Source organism: Lonchura striata, chromosome 1 (genome assembly GCF_050655825.1).
Source record: "Lonchura striata isolate lonStrDom1 chromosome 1, ASM5065582v1, whole genome shotgun sequence".
NCBI classification, from domain to species: domain Eukaryota; kingdom Metazoa; phylum Chordata; class Aves; order Passeriformes; family Estrildidae; genus Lonchura; species Lonchura striata.
The window spans coordinates 2,284,461-2,299,305 of NC_140703.1; the positions used below are offsets into that span (position 1 = coordinate 2,284,461).

At 40.9% G+C, this 14,845-nt stretch overlaps 1 long non-coding RNA gene and 1 other non-coding gene across 2 annotated transcripts in view; both read left to right on the plus strand.

Annotated features, from left to right (window-relative positions):
* Positions 1 to 14,845, plus strand: part of LOC146768562 (uncharacterized) — a 132,222-nt gene that overhangs the window by 25,231 nt on the left and 92,146 nt on the right. The gene's annotated exons all lie outside the window — the stretch shown is intronic.
* TRNAI-AAU (transfer RNA isoleucine (anticodon AAU)) lies at positions 11,332 to 11,405 on the plus strand. Its single transcript has one exon. It is a non-coding gene; the product is annotated as a tRNA-Ile (tRNA).

Genomic DNA, 14,845 nt, shown 5'->3' on the forward strand with positions numbered 1-14,845 from the left:
CCCTCTGCAATTAAATCAAGCCCACAGGCACCTCTACCTTGATTTATTTTTTATAAAATTTATCCTCATCTATTATGCTCATATAGATTGCTTCCTTCAAGATGCTTGCTTTTCCACTTTGAATCATACATTTGATTGAATTGTAACTAAAATAGAGTGAATTAAAATACCTGTGATCAATCAGTCACTTGATTCCCTGAGAGAAATCGCTTGGCAATTCTCACTTCACTGATCTTGTGGTTTTATCCCCATTTCCTGTTATTAGTAGATTTCAATTTCAACTGTTTGATTTTTTTTTTTTTTTTTTTGGCTTCTTTATTTTCTCTGGACCCTTTACTTCCTGTATATTACTGTGAATGTCAGAACATGTCACTTTCTGTGCTCCATTTTTTAACTGGAATGTTGCTGTGATAACACTAGCTTTTAAAAGCTGCCATCCCTACTTGTTAAAAATAATGTTCTTGTAAAAGCCTTTAGGTGTCAGTCATTGAGTTATAATTTTTAAGCATTTTTGTTTTCATAACCTTGAGAAAGTGGGTGTGTTGGTTGTTCTTGTTTTCTGATGGCTTTTAAACCAAAATATTTTCTAAAAGAAAAGGAAACCAGAGAAACAGTGAGATGTATTTCAGCAGACACAAGTTTGATTTCAAGTGGTTTTGGCCACATATTTCTAGGAACAAGGTGTTTCCAGTGTGGGTTTAGACAGAAATTATGTAGTCAACCTTACTACTTCAAAGTTTTTCTGATACTTATCTCAAATGCTGTTTTGAGCTTTGTAGCTGTCTGAGTAGCTTCCAGTATTTGTTCATTCTCATGCTCTTAGAGATGGAATGAGGCACAGTGAATTACTTAAGTAAGATCATGCAGGAAACTGATGGTGGATCCACTGCAGCATAGCCTTATCCTCTTATTGCATTATCTTTCATTTTAGTAAGTTCGACTCAATTTTTTGTGTAAGGCTGTTTAACCAGAGGTGGTTAGTTCAGCCCCAAATGCTCTCCCTGTGGGAAAAACTGCTGAGATGAGTTTTTGGATGTGGGAACAAGCTTTGAGTAAATATGAACTCTGAGGATACCAAAATCTCTATGACCACATGGACTTTAGCGTGTTAGATTGGATAAAGGTGCCACTTCTCCCAGTGTCTCCCAGTTGTCCCTGTTAAAGTCAAACCCTACAGGAGGACTACTCTAGAGGTGTGCTTTGGTGATTTATTAATATTTCTGTAAGGTTTTTTTCAGTGAGACTGGATTGCATGTGTGTGTTCCTAATCTTTGTAAGCACTAAGGTAAACATCAGGTTTGATTGGTTCGCTTGAGGTCTTCGAGTGTTTATTTCTCATTGTGGCTGGAATATATTGATGGTCACTTTTTGGTGCCTTTTATTTGGATAAGTTTGACTAGAAGTCCTTACCACATGAAATAAGGCTTAACACACACTAGATCTTCATTTGCTTGGGTCATCCAAGCTGTGCACTAGGGTTTAAATATTGCTCTCCCTCTTTGTCTTTCCATTCCCAGCTGGGGAACAAAAATATTTTGAATAGAGTACTATTAAAACTTGTAAGATTTGAGGTTTTCAGCCGCTACCCAGGATGCCTGGCATGAACATAAATGTGAATAGCAAATCACTGAGTTGCAGTGCATGAATTATTGTTAATAAGTAGTCTTGGTTCTGGCTTTTTTTTCCCTTGTAATAAAACTCATCTTATGGATAAAATTTTGCTAAAATGTAGGCAATAGGGGGGTAAACACTTTCAGAATAAATTTTAGTGTTCCTGCAGGATCCTGCTAGTTACCAGGTAGTTTTAAAATTACCTCTCTTCCTCAAATCACTTAAATATTTTAAAATAAAAAACATTGCCCAAATAACATGTCTTCAGCATAAAGAAATAGTCTGTTATTTGGAGGAAAGAGGTGTTAATTTTATCTTATCCCTGTCTGATACTACATTTCATTAATTTCTGCTGGAAGAGAAAAGCAGCAGGTGTCCAGCTCACACCCGTCTTTTTGCTTCAAAATAATTTGCCCTCTCTTTAATTTCAATTCAGTAATCTATTTTCTCTTCCTGCTCATTACCTTGCTTTACTACCATCAGTGGAGTGAGCAGGACTCCCAGAGAAGGGCAAACAGGATGTGGTGCATCAGTTTGCATCAGGGCTCAACAAGAAGCAGCCTGTTTTTGGCAACAAAAATGGTGTCTACCCATCCCAGCTTCCTGGCTGAGACTGAAACCCAGACAGAAAGGACACAGCCTCCCTGGGTAGATGTCTACACCACAACAGGCCTCCTGAAGGCTGAGAGCCAATGAAACCATCCTGACATCTCCTGGGAAAGCAATGCTGCTAGCTGCAAGCAGTCCATGGGACCCCTGCAATGTGTAGAGGACAGTGTCTTGGTCCAGGTATGGGATGAAACAACCAGAAATGAGTATTTGCTGGATCTGGAGCTTACCAATGGGGATGAGATCATTAAAGGAGTTAGGACTGATGACAGACTGGGCTGCAACAACCTTGCCCTAATTGAATTTGTGATCTCCTGGAGCACTGTCAAGACTCTGAACATTGAAAGGGTGAAATTCCAGCTATTTAGGGGGTAGGTAAATAAGATGTCTTGGGTAGCTGTCCCTAAGATCAGAGGGGCTGACCAGAGCTGATGTCTCTTTAAGGCCACTTTTCTGAGAGTCAAGGGTTCTCTCTCCTAGTGTGCAGGAAATCAAGCAAAGCAGTCTGGAAACTGAGGTGAGTGAGGAAGGATCTGACTCTCAGACTGAATAGGAAGGAGGAAATGCAGAGCCAGCAGAAGAAGACACAGGTGACCTGGGGAGAGTACAGGGATGTAGTTTGAATTTAGGGATAGAGTCAGGAAAGCAGAGGCAAAACTGGAACAGGACTTGGCAAGGAATGTGGAGAATAACAAGAAGGGATTCTGTAAATACATATATACATATTTATTAATTATGAAACCTCTAAAAATCCATGTTAAGACATGCTGGGTCTTAATCTACCTGTGCAAGAATATTAAGTTTTACAGGGAGAGTAAGGATGGCAGAAATAAAAAGAAAATCAAAAAACTCCAACCTGGATTAAGCCCCTGGAGGCTCGTTCTTTGCTTGGAATGATTGGTATAATTAAATTTTGTGTTATTCATTGCTTTATACTTGTACTGACCTGCTTTGCTGGATCGGGGTATAGTTAAGAGATTTTAGCTTATATCCAGCTCTAAGTGCAGGCCCAGTGGTAAAGTTGAGGATTATTAAAAAAAGCAGACTACTTTCAGTTCTGTATCTTAAAAAAAAAACCCAACAGACTTCCAAATTTTAGAAGGACTGATTTAAAAAAAAAAAAGTTTGTGTTACAAACAAGATTTTTAAAGTAGTTTGTCACCATATTCAGCAGCTGAGCCTGGGGCTGGAAGTAAATTTGCCAGTGTGCAAGGATCATTAATGCTGGCTGGAGAGCAGTGCAGCACTTGTTTCTTGGCAAGAAATCATGTAAATAATCAGCAGGGTCCCAGAAGGTCATCCTCCTTCAAGTGTTGCCTAAAAGGCTTTTGCTCTTTTTCTTTCCTCTGTTTGAATTGATCCTGTCCAACAGGGTCTGGCTTTGTACATAAATCCTTGCTTAAGCTTTCAGTCGGCGCTCTGGCTACGCTAAGTTGACTCGTACTTCTTGGTGTACGAAACTCAAGACATATTCCTGGTTGGCCAATGATGATATTTCCTAGAGCTGTGCCCTGAAAAGCTCTGCTCCCTTGCTGCAGTGCCCATTGTGTCTGCAGCAGCTGCTTCAGGCTCCTGCCTCGCTCTGTGCTGTATTGCTCCACAATGGGAGCTGGCGGGGCTTGGCGGTAGACAAGGCTCAGATTTGTGCCTCTGAATTACTTGGTCATGGCTGGTAAATTCCACTGTGTTCCCAGTGCCAAGCAAAATGGAGAGCTAGCCCTGGAAAAAAAGCACTGCTGTGAGCTGGTACTAGATAAACCTTTTGTTCTATTACTGAAGAATTTTTAAGAAACTCTTTCCTATGTCCAGAAACTGAAGTGTGCTCCTAAAATTAATCTGTTTGTCGTGATCCTGGACCTTGATATCATGCTGTTAGGGAAAACAGCATCTAGGCAACTGGTTCCACTTTGTTTTCAATTTATCAGATCAGTATAATTTGGTGTAGAAGTTGTTCTTTAAAAAACAAAGCTCTGAAGTCCTTTCTCCTTCCTTTTGCCTGCCCTGTTAAGAAATCTTGTGTTTGGACTTGCCAATGTCTTACAGCCCTGATCCTGCCTTTACCAAGGTCAGGACTAAGGTACCTCCTCAAGAGTTTTCTAGTATGTTGAAGAAATAAACAATGCTTGGATCTCTATTCCTTTGACAATTTTACTGAAACAGAGATAACTGTTTTGAATTTGATCAAAAGTTAATAGAAAATGTGGTTATAGATATGTTTGTCAGGTAAGAAAAACAATCTGTACACCGAGAACCTTTTCAATATTTGATTTTAGATTAATGTGCTAAACTTCCCCTTTCAGTTGACTGAAGAACTTTACAGTATGGGTAGGAGGTGGAACTGTTCATATTTTTTATTTGACTAGTTGAAGAAAAGTAAAAATTTGTTGAGATCACATATACCTTTTGAATTGATGGATCTGGAAAGTTTTGATGGATGACAAGTAAATATGAAGTTCAATAGCTCACGTCATTCTACAGCTTGTGCTCCCAGGCTTGGGATGATGAACTGAAGTGTATGCGTTTAGGATAGTGCAGAATACTTTTTTGCACTTCAAGAGGCAATATTGAAAATAATATCCTGTAACTTCAAGTATTGTATCCCCTCTGAACATGCTGGTTTTTAACTCTGAATCCAGCCAGAGACACATAGATGCAACAATGTGTGAGCAAAATTGCTTTTGACTTTGGCCAGAGTAGGCTTTCACAGGACAAACAAGAGTTTGACCTAATAACACTGAGCCAAGCCTCCTTTATTTGGGACACAACATGGCAACGTTCATATCCACTCAGGCACTCTTATTCCAAGGTCACATCACAAAGGTGTATACAGAATAAACTACCTGTTGTTCAATTTATCTGTGTCAGGAGGACAGAAAAGGGAGCTGACCCTGCTAGATCTTCATCCAGTTGTGCTTTCACGGCCAGGTTTTGCTGTTGGGGTAATGACAGCCCTGTGCTCCTGGGATAATGGGTGTCAGCGTGATTCTTCTCTAACTGGTCTCTAATGCTTTTTTTCAAGGCGTGTAATGGTTTGATAGCCCATCATGATGTGTACTGTAGAGTGAGTGCTTTACCATGCATGAATCCCTGATTTTTCTGAATACTTCAGCTGCTTCTTCCTCTGCTTTAATGGAAATAGATGTTAATGTATATGGTGGTTGCAAAAACTCATTGCTGTTACATGTGAAGATGAAAAGAGCCACGTGAGCACTGAGCAGTGACAATGCTGTGGACTGTGACAGAAACTGAGAAAACCTACACTGAGGATCCTAGGTTTAAAAAAAACTAACCAACATAAAACTTGTTGATAAATGGTATATACTGCTACATCTTTCATGGCATTAAGAAAATCAACACAAAAAAAGTATAGAAATATTATGTGATTTCCCTTTAAACAGTTTAAAGTTACACTGTACGCTGCTTCCAGCATTCAGAAACTTGGTTCCATAAGAACCAACTGTAATTGTAGGTTGTACATGGAACTCGTTTCAAACCCACCAAAATAATTAAATGTCACCTCTGACATGAACCATGCGTGACATTTTATTAATATAGAGACACTTTGTTTCCCAGCATTTCTTATAGAGAAATAGCTGTTTTCAGGGAGCAGGGGCATAGGAAGTTGGGAGTACTTCTGGTATTTGGACTGTTCTTTAAGTGCACTGGGGTTTTTTGTGTGCATCTTTTTTATCTATATGAATGAAAGCTGCAGTTCTTGTTCAGGTCCAGATCGGTGTACTTCTGTTATGTTAACAAATGGCAGCCTGATGGAGTAATAAATAATTTATGAACTTGGGATATTGATTTTTCTTCAGTGCTTATAGGAAATTATACGCTTGTGGCTTCAAGAAATAATTGGTCCAATTTAATCGCATAAAAATTATAGTCCTTTTTAATTCTTTTCAAATGGAAATTTAATGACCGCTGAGTGTGTTACAGAACAGAAGAGAGGATGTCTGCTTGGACTGAAGGAATAAGAGAGCCAGGAACAGCAGGTTTTACAGGTCTAATAAAAAAATTATCGCTATGGCAGTGGTTTTGAATGAAGGCTAATGGACACTTGTCTGATCACAAATTGGACTTTTCACAAGGAAATAGTGTGAATTATAATAAAGACATTTAGTATCACAATGCAGACTAAAGGTACAGAGGCCTGGCATATTAGGAAAAAAATACTTCATTTGTAAAGCCTCATTGAATAGGAGGCAGATTTTGCTTTAATGCAAAATACATTTTCTGGTGTACTGCTCTTCTATGTAAGCTCTGTAGCTGGGAGCAGGGGTGAAAACCAAAGAGGGAAGTGATTTCAGCAACTTCACAGAATGTAAGTCTGAATTTATCTTTTTTTTTTTGGGGGGAGGGGGCACCAGTTACTTGGTCAGGATGTTCCTGACTGTGTCTAATTAAAATATAAGTAGCTTGTAAAACATACCTCTCTGAATATTCAAGTTTGAAAGAACTGGGTTGACCAGCTTCCTCAGCATATAAAAAGAAATTGTGCATCAATCCTTGCTTAAAAAGTCAAGCATGCTCACCTGCAAGCAGGTTTTAGTGAAATCACATGGTACTTGGTCTTTTGACCATTCTAAGATTTTTTTTTTTTTTGTTTTTTAAGAAAGCCACCAGGAAATGGAAATGGACCTTTTATAAAACAGTTTCTAACTGCTCTGGAGCAATAATTAACTTCCATGTTCGCATCATAAATGTAAAAGAATAATATGGTTTCATAAGGCTCAAACTTCTAATTTTTTCTGAGTAAAGAAAGGAAAATCAAACTCTTATTTCTGTCTGCAGGAGAGTATCACTTGAGCTGAATCTAAAGCTTATGTAGTCTAATCCATTCTGCCCATCAATAGAAGGAACAAAGCAAACGGGCACTAGTGAAAAATGGAGAAGCTGCCAATAATTTCAGGACCAATAATGAGATGGTATTAATAATAACTCATCCTGGTGACCCCTGTAATGCTTATTGTAGGCTTAGTGTGGCATGTCAAATGGTACACTAAGCCATTTGCCTGGTGTTAGCTGGAGGCTGAGAGCTGCACAGCATCTCAAAACATTTTCCAGGGGAATAAACCATATTCAGGAACCATGACACAGGTAAACAAGCTAAATATCTTCAAGCCATGTCTTCTGCCAGCAGCCTGGGCACTGGAACCATACCATCAAGGTTTCAATCCAGTGTGCTGCCTGCTGGGAGGGGACAGCTCCATGTGCACAGCTACACTGTTTTAGTGGTGTAATCTGCTAAGGGGATGTGCTGGATGTGGGTGTTTCACATATGCCATGTCTTCTGAGAAATGTGGGACTTCTGGTGTCCTTTGGAGAGCTTACTCCTACGGCAGAGTACAGAAGAAACTCTCTGCCATGAGGGACAGGCTATCCAGGGAAGCTGTGGATGCCCATCCTTGGAAGTGTTCATGGCCAAGTTAGATGGAGCTCTGGTGTCATGGAAGGTGTCCCTGCCTATGGCAGAGGGAGTTGGAGCTAGAAGATATTTAACTTCCTTTAAAACCCAAACTATTCTATGCTTTGTAGCAAATATGGCATTAAATAAGCATAGTGATGGTGTGCAGACGTTGCAAGACCAATGCTCATAGCTCACTTTAGCTGGATGAAATGAAGATTTTTCTTCTTCCTGGAACTCTTGAGTTTTCTTCACTCATTGCTGGCCAACACAGAGAAGCTAAAACTAAGTTTGGATTTCCTGTTCCAAATATGACATTGTTACTATTGCTGTAGCAGGAATGTACTGTGGTGGTTTTACTGAATATAATGCCCTGTTTCTAAATGTGAGTTTTGAATCTGCAGGTTTATAGTTCTAAACACTGATAATGGCTGGATAAGAACAGTCCTCTTGACTATTTTATTAAAAACTCACAGTAGCTATTATTAAAAATTCTATAAACATAATATTTTATAAATATAGTATTCAAAATGTCAACAAACACTTTATGACCACCAAATGTTTACTTTATGATTGGGGTAATAATAATGTTATTAAATACAACATTATGGGTCTTTATTCTGTTTTGATGCACAGACATATGCAAATAACTTACATTAGCATACTTATGAGTGAAATTTCAATAGCAAGTTTATTAATAGATCCTTGCATAGTGTTCAGATTGATACAATTAGCTCCCTCTACCCTTTTATTTGGTCAACTAATGATTTTTTTTCTCTATAGTTGCCAATTCTGATTTGATGACAGATTAGGACAAAGAGAACGTGGCTGCAGAATGCCTAAAACTATACTTTGTTGATAAATTGCTGGTTCAGATCTGTTTGGGGTTGGGAAGTGAGCAGTGACCAAAGATCACACTGAAAGATGCCTTACAGGTCTGTATGAAATAAGATCCTCACGTGCCCTGCAGCACAGGCACTTGGGGAGGGACAGAGCAGAGGGAAGCTGGTGAGCATGCTGCGTTTTATTTTCTCTCTAGACATCTTCTGGAAGCTGGCCTTGCTTTCATACCGAGGCAGGGTTCACGGTGGCAGGGCCTGTGGCAGCATGAGATGTGTAATACAGGCTGCAGAGCAGTGGGGGTGTGACGCTTATATCATTTGGCAACGTGTTGTCTGTAAGAGGGAAAAGAAGTAATTTGCTTAGGCACAGAGACAGAGGCATCTCTGTAATCTTGAACTGCACTGAGTCTGAGGAAAGCATCCTTTTCCTCTGCAGACGACAGACTGGGGCCCAGCTGTTGGGATTCCAGCAGAGTACAGGTGGTGCAGGCTGTACTGGGAGACAGCGGGGAGCACGGAGCTGGGACTGCTCTCTCTGCAGGGCACCACTGGCTGCCAGTGCCAGCTGTGTGCCAGGGATGGAAAGGAGCAGGAGAGCTCAGGGACAGTGGTGCTGGGTGACTTGCGGTACAGAGGAAACTGGCAACTGAAGAGAGCTGAGACAGAGCTCAAGTAGCTGGACCACCTTCATTCTTCAGTTCCCTGCTGTCTGTGTGTGCCTGTTTTAAATAGAGATGCTTTTGAAAGTGCTCTCTATGATGGTTAAGGTTATGAGGGGAACATTATCACAGATCTTCTAAATGTGCTGTAAAATCTGAAGTTACTGAGGTGTCCAGCTGAGGCCCTGCATTAGCAAAACCCTGACAGCTCAGATTCTGTTTGATAAAGAACTTGTGAGCACAATTCTCTAACACCAACGGTGCTGGAAAATACTTGCAAACACTTTGTTTGTACAATCTCTAAATTCCACAACAGTACAGATACTCAGTATATAGCCTGATATCTGTTTCTCATTCTAAGCTGGTTTGTTTCTTTGCTTGATAGTATGGATCCCACACCCTGGAGAGAAAGCAGAGTTTACTGTTCAATTAGAAAATTTTATTTTCCTGGAGGCAGCATTGATCTCCTGGACTGTTATGTTATCTGTCAGTGTCTAATCACAGAAAATCTGTTGCTTGTGCAGCAGGTCCTGACTGAGCCTCCCCTAAAAAGGTAGGATGTTATTTCTGTGTGTAGAAAAGGGTTTGGAACAACAGGGGTTTGTGTTTGGCATCTTGCTGATTAAACTTTGTCGAAAAAGACAAGTCTAGTTAGCCTAACTAGGAGATAGAGGAAAGAAACAGCCAAAGGGCACTGAGTTTTTTCATTGCATAATTGGACCTGATTTGATTCAAAAACAATGGTGCACAGCTATGAATTAGGCAATACGTTACTGTCTTGAGCTACTTCTACTGATACTCTGGTCAGAAAGTCAAGACAATTAATCCTCACCTCTGCTATCTTGCTGTCTGTGGAGCAACTAACCAAAAAAATAATTATCTAACAGTTTCTTACCTAAAACCAAAGTGAGAATCCATTTGAGAATCCATTTGAGAGATGCACAAAAAAATGTCTGCTGTTCCTGTACCTGCCAATTATTGTTCTATCAGACTGGAGAGTATCCAGAATCCCTACACAAGACCGCTGCTGTGGTTTGTTTTGGAGAATGTCCAACAGGAGTTGGACTTCAATGATCTTTGTGGGTCTCTTCCAGCTCAGGAAATTCTGTGATTGTATTTTCTTTTTGCCCTTTCACTTGTCCTAAAGTTCTAGATGTGACCTTGCTTTTAAATATTTGAGTTTAGCCTCACATAGGATGACATTTCCCAGAAAATATAGCTGGTTATCCAGATCCCAGAGCATATGTGCTTCCTGACAGTTGGCTGGTTGTTACTTCATGGACATCAAATAGAAGAGGGGAAGGAGAAATGACAGTTTTGAGTTTGCAATTGATTTGATCAGTTTGCTCCTAGGGATGAAGAAGCTGGGCAAAATGAGGTTTGGGGAATTTGATGAGTGTTTGAGGGAAGTGCTGCCAAGCAGATGGGCTAACAGCAATAAAGGGGAACTGGTGGTGTAAATCAGGCAAAAAAAAAAAAAAAAAATAAAGTGTAAGTGGGAGCATTGATCACAAGGATGAGTGTGGACTAGAGAAAACTGCACTGTCATCCCAGTGATCCCGAGTCAGTCTCATCCCAGGCTGAGATATAGGCACTCCATGGTTTTTTTATCTCTATCAAGAAGATCAAGTATTTTAAAATTTGGGGTTTTTTTTGGTTTTGTGGGTTTGTTTTTTGTTTGTTTGTTTGTTTTTATTTAATAACAGTCTAAGCCAGGAAAAATGAACATGGTAAAACTGAAACCTTTGGCTGTGTAATACCAAATACAAATACGAAGATATTGTGAGTAACTCTTGGCTGTGTTACTTCACGGGAGGTGTGTGTTCTCAGGCTGTGTCTCATTCAGCTCTCATGCCAGGTGAATTTCAGAGCGCGGCTGCTCTTCTCCGAGTTTCGCTCCGCCACGGAATAACCGGGGCGAGCGCTCGGGGCGAGCGCTCGGGGCAGCGCTGCAGGCGGCCGGGCTCGGCCCAGGAGCCCGGAAAGACACGGACGGAGCCCGCACCGCGCTGGCACCTCCTGTCCCCCGGGGAAAGAGCGTGCGGCTGTACCAGAGCAGGGTGTCCGTGTGAGGGCACAGCGGGATGGGGAGGTTCCCAGCCGCGGGCAGGCGGCTCCGGCCCCGCGGGATCCCGGGCAGTGATGGCGGCAGCCCCACGCTGCCCTCCCACACGGAGTGGGTACCCCGCCAGCGCAGCCGTGCGGCCGGTTAGCTCAGTTGGTTAGAGCGTGGTGCTAATAACGCCAAGGTCGCGGGTTCGATCCCCGTACGGGCCACTCCTTTTGCCGGGCCCCGGCGGAGCGCCCGCGGGAGCGAGGCACGCACCGATGGGCAGGGGACATGAAACAGCGGAAAAAGTGCTAATAAATAAAGGAAATACTGCGTGGAGGGAGGTTTTGAATCTTTCAGCAGCTCGTCACCAATTTATTACTTGTTTTGTCCCGGAGCACTTTGTTCTAGTCCTCTTAATTAGCTTTAGGCCGAATGAAAGCATGCAGGAATTCAGAAGGTCTTCCCTTTCAGTAAATAATCCCAAAGAACTAAAAACGTCAGGTCTTTAGCTCGTTGTATTAGTGTGACTCCTCCATAGCTCTCTGTCAGGGTCTGGAAGATGCTGAAGAGACTAGGGTTTTATTGTTTTTCTTCCTTTGAAGTAGGAAGACAAGCAGAACTCCCTTGACAGCCTGATTTTTCATAGAATGTTCTGAACTCCATATAGAAGGTATCCAAACTTGACAGGAACACTGTAATGTGAGTGTTAATTTTTATGGGTGTGCTATTTATTCAATAAAAAATTCCAGGCAAACAGGTTTTGTAATGGAGCACTACATCTGCAGAGTGGCCAAAATAGACCTCTGCCAGCTCAACCTGCCTCTGTAAGTTTTCTCTCTAAGAAACTTCTCTTAGGAGCTCAGGACAGTTATTATTTTTGTCCTATCTGCCTCTGAACTGAAATTGACACTTTCTGGTGTAAATATTTTCATTGTAGAAACCACTGCTTTTGTTACTAGAGCTGCAAATGTGCAGGTCATGGCTTCTTTGGGAAAATGCTTTGAGGCAACAGCATTCTATTGACTTCTTTTATAAATCTGCTATATTTCCCTTTACTGTTCAGGTCCATTGCTTGCATCTTCTTCCAACTGCAGAGGCTGATTCAAAGTAAGAGATAATGATAATAATAATAATAATAAAGTCGTGATACTTCATGCCAGAGTTCTGACATTACTCATTCCTCAGAATGTCACAAAGGTACTGCAAGGGCACATTAGAAGTGTCACTCCAAAGTCACAGTGTAACTTGTAAATCACAAAGATGAATATTCATGTTATCTAGCATCCAAACTGCTGTCATGGCTCCATCAGATGTCACGGGAGAGTAATATGGTCCTGGTTTGATGACCTTCTGTCTTGCCACTCCACTCAATGATGTTCCTCAATTCCTTTGGGTCCAGTTATAGTGGCCAAGATTTGACTGTGTATAATGACATCCATTTTAAATTAACTAAAAGGAGAAAAACCATGACGTTCTGCTTCAGAAAAAAAAAAAAAAAAATCTGGGAATACTTTTGCTTTGTTTTATGTTTCCCACATTAGGAATCAGATTTTTATTATAGCAGTGTTGCTGTATTGCAAAGTCCTTGCTATAAAACCAAGGTAATGCACTGGCCCCTTGACCACTTTTTCAGTTTGGTTTGAATTGCTTATAATCTGTGTGGTTCTTTGCCAGCCAGGACTGTATGGGCATATTTTCCCTAAATTTACTTTCAGCAGATGGTTGTCAGATTGGGAGGGTCAGCCATTGTCCCTAGGGGAGTCATTCCAGAGCCTGTTGTTCAACCTCAAAGCTAGCTGGAGAATAAAAAGAGGTTAAACAAACAAACCCATACAGTGGAATAATGCTGTCTTGAGGACGGCCTGGAATTTCCATTCTGATGCTCTGCAGTGACAGATGCTGGAGCATATCCTGGGGTTACTGTTCAGTGTTTTGTTTAACCTGTAATTGGATTGCACATCAAGGACAAAATGGGTCTCAGTTGCTGTGGGGTGAAGTGTAGCTCCTCTGTCCACAGAAGGCAGTGATGGGGAGGCTGAACCTCTTGTTGCCTATGACAATGCCAAATGCTGAGAGCTGAGGAGGAGCCTTCTGATCTGTCCAGGCAAACCTCTTCAGTCACTGGTTCTGATTATAAGCTATTGTGGTCTAGAGTTACACACACCAACTCAGCTAATTAGTTTTCATGGTCTTCATTGTGGTGTCTACATTTGTCTTTGCATTAAATACTACTAAAGAGGGCTCTTAACTCCAAACGTTTGAAGGTAACCAGAACGTGGGTTCACACAGCATTCTATTCAGTAGATGAATATTCATTCACTCCGTGATGTTTTTAAACGTTTTCTTTTCCAGCCACATCACAGGTTAGTTTTATAATTTGTTTTTTTGTGTTTATTGCTAGAATACATAAGTCTTTTGCCACTGGGATGCTTTATTCATTCAGCTTTCTTTTGAGGGTCTTAATTATAGTGAGAATCTGAGTGGCAAAGATTGATCAGGTATATCGATAGAGCAATGCACAGATGCAATCCAGAAACATAATTTTTGAAATCACAGGCAGGATGTGGTGGAAGGAGCTGCTCTTTAGATTGATTTGTGTGCAACAAAGTTGTAAGTATTAATGCTGTTATAGGTAAAGCTTAACATTTGCTTAAAGCTGGGGAGTGGAGTATTTGCATTCCATATGTTAGGGAAAAAAGGCAGCTCTATCAAAAAGCCTGATCCTGTCCTGAGCCCAAACAAAGGTTCTCATTTAGCGTTGTCATGAGCAGAGATGCAGGTGGGAGGGGGATGAGGAAGTGTCATAGAAACAGGCATGGGAAGGAGCCAGCAGCCAAGAATGTGGCTCAATGGACACAGGCAGCCCAGCCCTGTGAGCCCAGGATTTGGCTAAGAGCAAGCAGGAGCTGTAAGGAAAAGCCCAACAAGCAGCTCCCTGTTTGGGCTCTCGAGTCTCTCAGAAACAAGGGTTATTCAAGAAAGGGGACAGCATGACATGGACACTGGCTTCCAGTTTCTTTGCTACTCAAATAATAAGGACCCTGATTTTTTATCTTGCAGCTCACATCAGAACAGAGTAACTATATTTACTGCTGAAGCTGGAGAAATATTTTCAAATTGGTATTTCTGAGGAAGTAATTGCTAAAATGAAATGTAAGCAAATCTGAGTAAAATGCTAAAATGAGAAAGTGTGAATAAGTGGACTTGAACAAGAATCAAATCTTTGCTCTTGTCTGTAAAAGGATTAAGTAATTATGTAAACAAAGTATGTAGCAATTTCTGCCACAGTTTTGAACTAATGCCTGCCTGTAGAGTTACTAAGTTTAAATAGCTGAACAGTCTTTTTTTTCACTGTGTAAGAATTCACCATCAATGCCCATAGTACAAGAGGGCCATGTGGAGGGCACCAAATTCTCACTTTAATCTGTGTCATATAGAAACAGGTGAAAGATAACTGTGAAAATATGTGGTTTCAGATGTGTGTTTGTACTTGTTTTAAAAATAATAGATGAACTTCTTTTACTAGATTAGCAGGAGTAGCTATAGCTGTACACCAGTGTTGTGTGGTGAGGGGAAAGTGTTCCGTTTAGTCAGAATCTAGTCACTGTTTCATAGGGGAGCTAAGCTAAAGATGACATAACCTTTGGCAATATTCTCTCAGAGT